We start from the raw sequence: 11,223 nt of genomic DNA, 5'->3' as shown, positions 1-11,223 counted from the left end.
TTTTATTTTCCACCTCTGATTTGATTTAGTGGAAAAACTGAATGCCAAGTTGCCAAACGGTCTAGCTAAAGGTTTTTCCTAAGAAAAAAAAATTAAAAGTCAAACTAAAATGGTCACGGAAGTTGCTAATTATTTTGTCTGGCGGAGAAAGTTTGGGGCATGTGTACTCTTCTAGGTGGCCCGCCATGGGATTGCCGGGGGCCAAGATGAGCTTGTGACCTCTGCTACAACTCACTAACACCAAACAAGACAATTGGCAACTTTAAGCAATCTGGACATCCACATGCTATAAAGGAATTGAAACCTTATATTATTCAAAAATCTGAGTTATGTACCGCTATAGTTGAGATTCACGAGTGTCGGTTTCAGAGATGTCATGAATGCATTTACAACGGCGGTTGTTTATTCACAAGGCAAAAAATCAAAGTAGACACTTTTCCTATCTCACCTCACTCATTTCATCTTCCTGCCTCAGCTAGTTGAATAATCAAATTCTTAAACCATGATTATTTCATCTTTGTTCAGCAGAAATGAGGACCGGTGGGCTGTTTAAATGGTGCAGCTTGTTTTCACGGCTTAGTAATCCTTCATCCGTGTGATTGCACATTGGATCAGAATCTGCGAAGAAGTTGACTACTGCACCTGCAAGCTGGCTAGCAGCGACTGCTAGCTCTTGCTCCTGTTTTACATAACAAAACTAAATGAGAACTTAAGGAGGAGACTAAATTCAGGCTAAGTCATGATCGCCCATTTAGCATGAATAAAACATTGGTAAGCTGATCCTATATAGTTGATGGTGTCAGCAAGCGCAATGTTGCTCAAAGCACCACAACCCACAGAAAAAAAAAAGAGTTCGCCTAACATGAGAATTTTCTGGTTAAGTTAGTTTAGAAGCACCCTATCGCAGCACTGTAACTGCTTTTTAAGCTCGATCAGAGTGCATCACACAAAAGAACAGGATAACATAAAATATAGCATGATCATGCCTTCATTCGTCGAACTGACAGCAAAAAGACAAACTTGAACTCATACAGTCATACGAATACCATCAATTGCCGCTTTGATTGCAAACTTAACTCATTGCAGATCCATTTTACTCGAATCGGCAATTGCATAGGGATATGGGGTGTGGTGCAAGACGCTTCCTCCATATTGGCAACCTCTCTGCTTTCGTTATTGATTGTGACATTCTTCTGTCTAGGATGTGCGGTGCCAACCAGAACAAAGGGAGGAAATATGCATTACCAGAACGAGAAAGACAGAGTTTCCATATAACCGAGCCACATTTCTCACTCTTATCCTGCATGTAGCTACATCTAGGTCCAGTAATGTGCTGGCTAGTTTCTCCAATCACTAGCTGAAAAGCAACCATTCCAATCCAAAACACAAAACATATTTATGATCTGATACTTTGTGTCATTTATTCGTTCATTCATTTGCAATCTGACAATTTCTACGTTCTTCTGAAAATGAGAAATAACAATGGTGTCAGAAGCACAGATAGCATGTCACAAGCCAATCTCACAAGTATCCTATGTCGACCTTCAATATGAAAAAAGCAGCAGCATTTGGAGATGATGGACTCTCACAAAGATAATTCAATACTGTACATCGAATGGATACATTCTTAAGGCCCAGCTTACAACTCAACTATTCTTATGTAACTTTTTCAATGTGCAACACTAAAATGAGCTACATGATCCAGGCAACAGGCAGAAAGCAGTCTCTGTGGCGAGAAGGGGGCATCCATATTTTAAAACACATTACCCTGACCAGAGTTCCCATGCCTCATGACTTGACCGTCAACTAAGACCATTCAATGAGACCACACCCATAGATGTGATTAACCTTGAAACCAGAAAGACCAGATAAATTGACATAAGGCCGATCCCCAACATCTTGTTCGGTCGCATGTCATGTCGGGGCAAGACGATGAGTGACCAAAGAATTCCGCTCATCAGAAACCCCATCGTGTAAAATAGACTGCTATCCTGGGGGACTACAAATGATGCAGGTCTACTAGACCAGGCTCCAAGAAACAGTGAAACTCCCAAACCAGCAAGTGTGTTAAACATAGGCCCAGCATAACAACCCGACATTGCAATCTGCACACCATCTCCACCATTCATTGCCAATGCTACATTTGACATCAGATCACCCATAGAGTTTCCCCAGGCCAAAACTGTCAAACCAAGGATAGAAGGATTTATGCCAAAAATAACACCCAGAGCTACCAGCAAAGAAACAAGCTCGTTTGCGACTATGCAGAACCAGATTATACTCATGAAGAATCCCCCAAAGACCCAAGGAAATAAGAACTTGCGTGGTGGTTGATCAGCTCTGGTGTACACATATGCAAAAACACCAAGTACGCCCCCAGCACATATGCCAATAGCATATGCGATTTCTCTGCTCAGATTTCCAACATCGTCTTGCGTGTTCCATAAAAATGCCAAAAATAGGTGCCAATGAAGCACTGGCGACAGCATATGTCTTTGACCATCTTTCTTCCTCGACTATAGGGATTGTCAGCCGCCTTGGTAGTGTCAGCGGCATCTCCAGTAGAGAAAATAATTTCGACCAAGTAAATGAAGAATTTCCATTGGCCATTTCATCATCATTCCAACCCCACAACTGCTTTGGGCTATCCGGATTCACTTTGACAGCCTCATTTGAATAAATTGCAACATTTGAAGCCCACATCCAGTGCGGCAACTCGCTTTGCAGATGAGGTACATCACCATCAGAGTTTGACTCAATCAGTGAGGCATAAATAGATTCTTCTTCCTCACTTGAGAAAAGATACTTCCTCTGACAGGAAGTAAAGGCGTAACAGAATCTAGCCTTAATTTCCTGGATTGTTTCCTCAGCATCTCATTGGCGGCAACTGCAAAGGCATAGAGCCCATATATGGAAACAAATGCAATAGCACCCCAACACTGACCTCGCCAACAATCAAAATAATACCAAGGCAAATCAAAGTGAAGAGGAAGAAGGATACATCTCTGATAAAACACCTCCTATCAATCTGGACCCTCTGCTCTGCCACAGAGAAAGAAACAGCCCCACGACAACACAAGTAACAAAAACAGCACCACCCAATACGCTATTGAGACCCACTGCCCCTGCATCTTTCCCCATAAATGCGGCAATGCTGGCAAACACATCAGGAGCCCCATTACGAAGCGGAAGCAGAGAAACCCCTGCAACCGTGGGCGGCAACTTCAGAAGACTAGAAAGCTTCTCCAAACTACAACAGAAGTAATCTGCTGCAGTGTTGCCCAACAAGTAAAACAGAGCAACCAGCCACAGTGCCAGCACGGCATACTCCACACCCGTGAATTTCTCGCAATCACAGTAGAAGAACGAAATGTAATGGAAGAACCCACCGGCGTTACACTCAGGATTGGCGATCAGATACTCGCACTTGCTCTTATAACCTTTGTGCTCATACAAACCAGCACACAGTTTAGGATTCTTCGCAGACAAATCATTACCGACGGACTCGTCCACACTCACCGTCCCATTCAACCTGGAGGCAACCGGCGGAGGTGGAGGGCCGTCGGCGTCGCGTTTCGAGTACGGCACCAGCTTCTCCAGCAACCTCGCCTCTGAGCCTTCCGGTGTGTGGGGGTCTCGCTCGGCGGGCGACGCTCGCCGACGTTGAGGGGAGCTCGAAGAGGCCTGCTTCCCCTCCGCGTGCTGCATCTGCGACCCCGGGAACGCCGGAACGAACGACGGAGCAGCAACGAGCCCGAAGAGAGAAGCGAGCGAGCACCGGAGTAGCAGCGGCCGTAATGTGGTTCGTCGGCGATGGCAGGGGAACGGCCGCTTGATGCTCGGCGACGGCAGGGGAACGAGCGCGGAGAGTGAATTTCAGATTCAAAAATTCGAAAGGAAAGAAATGGAGAGGGATGTCTGTCCGAACAGCGTTTTCTTTCTCAAACGAAGGAAAGAGAAAAACGTCCGCAATAAATGCTCTGACAGGAGAGAGAGAGCGTGCAGGCTAGGAGGAGAGAGGGCATTGGCAGGCTAGGAAGAGGAGAGAGAGGGGAAGAAGGCAGAAGACACAAGTGGGGCCCACCCCTCCACATGGCATCTCGTGAGTGGCCGGGGACCACGCTGACGTGGAGGTCCCGGACCACCCAATATTTTCTCGAATTGATGGGCTTGGTGAAAGGCCGAAACCCTCACTACCCTATTGCTCTAATGCGTGAAAACTTTTGCGGCCGGCGACCGCTCAATTAAAATTATTGGAAGAAGACGTGGTTCAACTTGTTGGGATTACATTCTTGCCGGCTGCAGTGAAACCATCGGTGGTTCAACAGTTAACCATCCAAGAAGCTGCAGTGAAATTTCCAGGAATGCAATGTGGAAGCTCTTGTCACACTGCACTATATATGTACTACGCGACAATATAACCTATCAAGACCAAATCCATCCGTTCAACCCAAGCCATTCAGTGTTGACTCCTACAGACTCATCTTTGTCCTCTCAACCCGACTCGTTTCGCTGATCCAAGCACACCCTTTTGTCTTCTCTCTCTTTGTTGTTCATCCATCTCGTCGTTGAGGTTCATAAACCTAGTGAAGAAGCAGCAACTGATGCAATGCTCGACCGCCACGATGGCCTGACGAATATCATCCACAGGCGAAGATGGCGCCTGGCTTTCATGGTCATATACTTCACAAGGGCTCTCAAGTCTCTGTCGAAACAAGTCCTCGAGAAGAAGACAGCCCTGTTGTGGACGCTCTCTTACGTTGCCATCAATGTCAAACTCGAGAGCAGTGATAATCCACGTGAAGGAGATTGCCATTCTCTTCGAGACGTCAACCCTAAAATCCTGAGTAACCTGGTAAGAGAGAAAAGTTTTGAATCTCTTGCTCAACTTGGTGGCATAAAACAAATCGCTTCAATTCTCATGACAAATCTCAGCAGCTCCTTCCAGAGTACATGAACGATCTGCTCTCCTCTCCTCTCCTCCTCACAGCAACCCCACTTCTCTTTTTCTCAGAATCCTGAGTAACCTGGTAAGCGGGGTCTCTTCACCTAAGTCACGGGTCACGGAGCTCATCATCTCACTCCACCAAGTTGAGCAAGAGATTCAAAACTTTTCTCTCTTACCAGGTTACTCAGGATTTTAGGGTTGACGTATCGAAGAGAGTGGCAATCTCCTTCACGTGGATTATCACTGGTCTCGAGTTCGACATTGATAGCAACGTAAGAGAGTGTCCGCAACAGGGTGTATGAAGTTGAAGAAAAACAGAGAGATTGAAGACGATCGATAATGAAGAGAGGATTTTGTATATTGTATTGTCTTCAATAATACAATCTGATGTACAACCTTAGTAGTTATAATACAAGAGTATGAATAAAAAAGGAAATTAATGATCCTATAAATCAATCTATTCTAGATCTAATCTTAAATCGATTTGTAGAAATCAATATCGGATCACAATCAATTCAAATCTTCTGTCAAAGCTGCATAGCTTCCAACACTCCCCCTCAAGCTGGTGGCTTGTATATGTCCAAGACACCTAGCTTGTTCAAAAGATATGTGTGCTGTCTTTGACATAGAGGTTTGGTGAAGATGTCTGCAGGCTGTTCTGTTGTCCCAATTCCTTTTGTTTCAATGACTCCTTCTAAGATCTTATCTCGTGTAAAGTGGCAATCCACTTCTATATGCTTGGTTCTTTCATGCACTATAGGGTTCGCTACAAGTTTTAGAGCCGCATCATTATCACATAATAGCTTTGTTGGCCCTTGTACCTGTATTCCAAGATCTTTAAGAAGACCTCGTATCCATACTATCTGATAGGTAGTTTTAGCCATAGCTCGATACGCTGCTTCAGCTGAAGATAGAGAAATAGTGGGCTGCTTTTTAGTCTTCCACGAGAGTAAGGAATCTCCTAATTTGATGCAATATCTAGTGATAGATCTTCAACTCATGGGACAAGGTGCATAGTCTGCATCACAATATGTTGTCATTTCCATGTTGCATCTTATGGACAAGAGTATTCCAAGTCCTGGACACTTCTTTAGATATTTGATGACTTTGAGTGCAACGTTCAGATGTGACTATTTTGGACTATTTATGAACTGACTAAGAGTTTGCACTACATAAGAGATGTCATGTGACATCCTAATTTTCGAGTCTGATTTTGATGAGATGAAATGGGCTTTTCATCGACATGTCTATAGCCTTTTTCTCTGAATTGGCCACTCATGAGTTAACTAGCCTATTATGTAAAGCCGTTAAGGAATCTAAATATAATAGACATAAGAATTCGACTAAGAATCGACTACTCGATCGTGCTAATCTGCAAGGGTCATTACGGCACCGTTAAAATGAATCAGAGACCGGAGATATGTGATTAGTGCGTGGGTGATTCTACCTAATTGCAAAATTTCTGTCGAACGGTACTAGACTGATTTTTCTGTCATTTTTCTACCTTGTGTCTGTATTTGAAATTTCGAGATTTTTACGACAATCGAGAGTCACCAATGTGTCAAAGATGTACATTGTGGTTCGAAAATAATTGACCATGAGTCAATTGTATTAAAAATTCCTAAAAGCTACCTAGTATATTGGGACGTGCTAAATCATGTCGAATTGAAATTAACCACGAAATTGAGCTCGATTTCAGAAATTGAAAGTTATGCCGTGTCAGGATTCATTTTAGGAACGTCGACTCACTTTCTGAAAGTTTTTCGAAGATCCTTAGATTTTTACGGAAAATCAATTCGGAAATTGAACGGAAATTCGGACGGACTCGTTTGAAGGGAATTTTGACTTCTAAGTAGAGTTACGAGGTGATGGGAATTTGTGGAAGTGTGTGAGATTTTTGTTTGACGAAATTGGACTTCTAAATTGAGAATTTGATGAAATTGAATTATAAAATCAGTGAAATTCGGATCACAAGAGAAGGGCTGCATTTTTTACATTTAAATTGGATTTTGTGGTATTAAATTGCAAGAAAGAAATAGGGGACATAAGGGATAAGGTTGGAAGCTTGAAGAGGGAACCAAGCATTCAATTCAAGAGATAGGTTTGTTGACTTTTGGCTCCAGCCTTGGCTTCCTTCGCACGCTTGTCCACCGCCTCTCTCCCTCATCCGATTCTCTCTTTCTCCTTGGTCTCTCTCTCTCTCTCTCGCTTTTCACGGCTTCAATTCCTTTTGTTCCCTTCTCCCTTTGAAGACACCCATCACTAAAGCATCCCCACGTTTTTCCCTCATCCCACCGCCACTTGCACCATCATTCACCCACTGTTTCTTCTTTGCACCACACGTCCAAAGCCACCTCAAATTCTGTCCACTAAAGGAGTTTTTCTCCAGCCAAGTTGATCGTGAAACCTTCAGCATCTTGAGCCACACGTCTTCGTCAAGCAGCCCATTTTTCCCTCACCAAAGCCCACGCTCTTCACGTCCAAGCCGTCCCTCTCTCCATCGAATTCTCCTCTACCGATTTGCCAACGCAAGCTTCGCTCAGTCCACTGAAGACCGAAGCTAGCCGTGGATTCCAGCGAACTCAGCCGAGTTCGTGAGTTTCTTTTACGGTTTTTCAGCCGATCTGAGCGTTCCCCCGGCCTTGCTGTGAGTTCGAGTCTCGGCCGTCGTTGCGCCGCTGTCGCCGTGAGCCGATTTTCGGGCTTAACCTGTGAGTTGCGTTCTAATCCTTTATTAGTGGGCTAATGACACTTAGAGGTATGTTAGTTAGCTAATTGGTGAATTAGTTATGTTGATTAGGCTTAGGATGACTTAGTTAGATTAAGTATATGGTTAGTATTTTGTTAGTGTAATTAGTTTAGTTAGGTGGATTAGTTAGGAATTAGTTAGTTTATTTAGTTAGTGCATTTAGATTAAATTAAATAGGATGGTTAGATTTAATTGTTAGTTAGATTATTTAGTTTAGTTAATTTAGGTAAATTTAATTAAATGCTCTAAATTTATTTATTTTGTAATTTATTTAATTTCTAGTAATTTATTTAATTATTACTTATTTTTGGGAAATTAGGCCAGGATAGCCGGTGACCGGAATTTTGTGCTGATTGCAATGTTGTGTTCAATTTCTGCAATTGAGTGTTAATTTATGCAAATTGAGTGCTGATTGGAATTTTGAATATTTAATTCCAAAATTTGTGAAATTCATTATTTATTTAGAAAATCCAGGGTGTTGGGTTTTAACACCAAAAATGGTTTTATGTACTATATAAACCATTGTGATTTTAAATTGGAGGATATCAATTTTTCTAGAGTGAATTAACCGTGTACCCACACACGACTATTTTATCGTGTATTTTTAATACGAAGAAAATAGGTCAGGTTCACTATTTTAATTGAGACATTTGAGTGCAATGCACAGTGTCCTGGGCTGAGATTGATTGCTCATGTGTTGGTTAAGAGAAACCGTCCTGGGCTATTAAGCCGGATGTTACCCATTCATTGGGACTCGGGTTGTAGTAGATTCTGGACCTACGCCCCTTCGGGGAAGCCATCTAATTGAGAGACGTCGCCGTGCTCAAAGGAGGTGAGACGACACCTGGCAATGCCAATATAGTTGGCTGTACCCTTGAGGGGTGTAATTAACAATTGGAACGCATGATGGTTAAGTTCGATGCACCGGATTATGGGACAAAATTGTGTGATGTGGTATGGGACGTGTCATAACGATTTGGCCCTATAATCTGGACCTCTGTGATTTATTGAGTTGAGTGATGCGATTCAATTGTTGGATGTATCGTTTCTATACATAATGTATATGAACTGTGCTGACCCGCAAGGTGGAACTGAGGCGAGGTAAGTCCTCTGTGCCAATTGAGTGGTTGTGTGGTTAGGACACTTCTGGGTGTATTTCCCTCATAATCGAGACTTAGACCGTGAACTCGCTGAGATTTATATCTCACCCCGTTGTGGGCTTAAAATTTTCAGGACCGTAGAGGGAGGACTTGGAGCTAAGCTGAGGTGACCTGAAGAGTGGGTCAGATAGAACAACCTCTTTTTAAGAACTAGTCTTTTGGTTATAGACTTGTGTAAAAGACTCAATATGTTTACAAAAGTGTGGTTTGTTTGTGAATGTGATGTCCAGCTTTTCTATCCCGAGATAGTTACTGTTAGGGGATTTTTTTATTTGCTTCCACATGTGTAATAAAATAAAAGGGGTCGGCGATTCACTTGGGAAGTCGCATAGTTTTTAATCGACCAAAGAGGGATGGGCATGCGCTTGAGGATCGGGCCGTGACATGTCAGGCCTAGTCATTGTCAGATATATGAGTTTTACGACAAGCCTTTGATAGCTTGAAGGATCTTCCAATGTGAAATCATCTTCCTGAGAAATTCCCTTATCATAATCTGCGATGGTCAATTTAGTATTATGTTCAATGGGAATAACAGCTAGCTTGCAACCTGATAAACCTGCTTTTGAAATAATCTCCAATATGAATTTCCGCTAACTGAGGGAAATCTCTTGTTCAGAACGGGCAATTTCAATGCCAAGAAAGTACTTAGGAGCTCCTAAGTCTTTATTGTGAAAAATTGCATGCAGATACTTATTAAAAACTTCTATGGCAGCTTCATCATTTCCCATAATGAGAATATCATCAACATATATCATCAAATAGATAGATGACATACCTTTAATTCGCGTGGATAAGGCAGAATCATGTCGAGACTATTTGAAGCCTGTCGTTGTAAGAGCGCTTGTAAACTTAGCGTACCATTGCTTGGAAGCTTGCTTCAAGCCATAAAGGGATTTACGGAGGAGAAACACTTTATTCTCCCCTTGTCTCCGTAAGCCCTGAGGAACATCCATATATATCTCTTCATCTAAATCATTGTGAAGGAAGGCGTTATGAACGTCCATTTGGTGTTAAGACCAGTCACGAATAGCTGCAACTATCAAGAATGAATGTACTGTGATGTCTTTGGCTACAGGTGAGAATGTCTCATGATAATCGAACCCTTCCTGCTGAGTGAATCCTTTGGCAACCAACCGTGCCTTGAATCTTTCAACGGAGCCATCGGCTCGATATTTAATCTTGTACACCCATTTATAGCCTATTGGTTTACAATTTGGCAGCAATTAGACACGATCCCAGGTTTTATTGTCAACCAATGCCTGTAATTCTGCTTCCACTTCTTTCTGCCATCATGGATCAGCATATGCCTCATTATAACTAGTAGGTTCCTTATCCTCCGATAATCTACTGACACAACACCTATGTTTTGATGATAAATTATGGAAGGAAACATAGGATGAAACTAGATATTTGATACCTGGTGAATTGAGAGTGGTGCACACATAATCTTTTGTCTAAGTAGGAGGTCGTGTAGCTCGACCAGAACGTCTCGGAGGATCTATTCTTGAGGGTGAAGGTGTTGTCTCTTTGGCTGATGTAGGCAAAGTGTCTTGAAATTCTTCATCAGTAGAAGAATCTTCCATTGAATTCCCTGAAACATTCTCTGGAACCTGATTTTCATCAGGAATAGGGCCTGCTACTGAAAGATTCATTGGCACATAATGATCATTAGCTGATATTGCTAATGGTATATAATCAGGATCTCGATATGTTGCATCATCAGTCACAGGCCGACAGGGAATACTCACTGTACTTGATTCTTCATGTGAGAGTGTTTTTTCATTGAAAGGAAAGACATTTTCATGAAATATAACATCTCTACTTATAAAGAATTCTTTTGTAGACAACTCCTGGACTCTATATCCTTTCTATAGATTAGGGTACCCCAAGAATGCACAGAGTTGTGCACAAGGATCCATCTTGTCTCAAGGTCTCATTATGGCTGCATAACATAAACATCCAAAGACTTTGAGATGTGTCCGCTCGGTGCCTTGCCAAATAATATTTCAGAAGGTGTCTTCCCATTAAGTATCCGAGTAGGCATTCGGTTGATAAGATAAGCCGTTGTAATTGCTACTTGAAATTTCAGGGCTCTAGCAACTTCCGGGAAGATGCCTGTGTTTACGCTCGACCACCCCATTTTGTTGTGGGGTGTAGATACAAGAGCTTTCATGTTGAATCCCTTGAGATGAAAACAATGAAATGCAATCATGGTTGAAGAATTCCCTTCCGTTATCAGTTCGAATCTTTTTAATCGACTTTCCGAATTGATTTTTCGAAAGAGCAATAAATGTCCTTAAATGAGAATAAGCTTGGCCTTTAGACTGCATGAAGAAAATCCATGTTGCACGAGAACAATCATCTAC

General features: G+C 42.4%; 1 pseudogene; it reads right to left on the bottom strand.

Moving 5' to 3' along the window:
* Positions 1–284: 284 nt before the first annotated feature.
* On the bottom strand, positions 285–3,908 carry LOC104446546 (annotated as a pseudogene).
* Between the last annotated feature and the right edge of the window lie 7,315 nt (positions 3,909–11,223).

Source organism: Eucalyptus grandis, chromosome 5, assembly GCF_016545825.1.
Source record: "Eucalyptus grandis isolate ANBG69807.140 chromosome 5, ASM1654582v1, whole genome shotgun sequence".
Lineage (NCBI taxonomy): Eukaryota > Viridiplantae > Streptophyta > Magnoliopsida > Myrtales > Myrtaceae > Eucalyptus > Eucalyptus grandis.
Note: the sequence above shows the minus strand (reverse complement) of the source record. Positions and strands in the feature narration are given on the sequence as shown.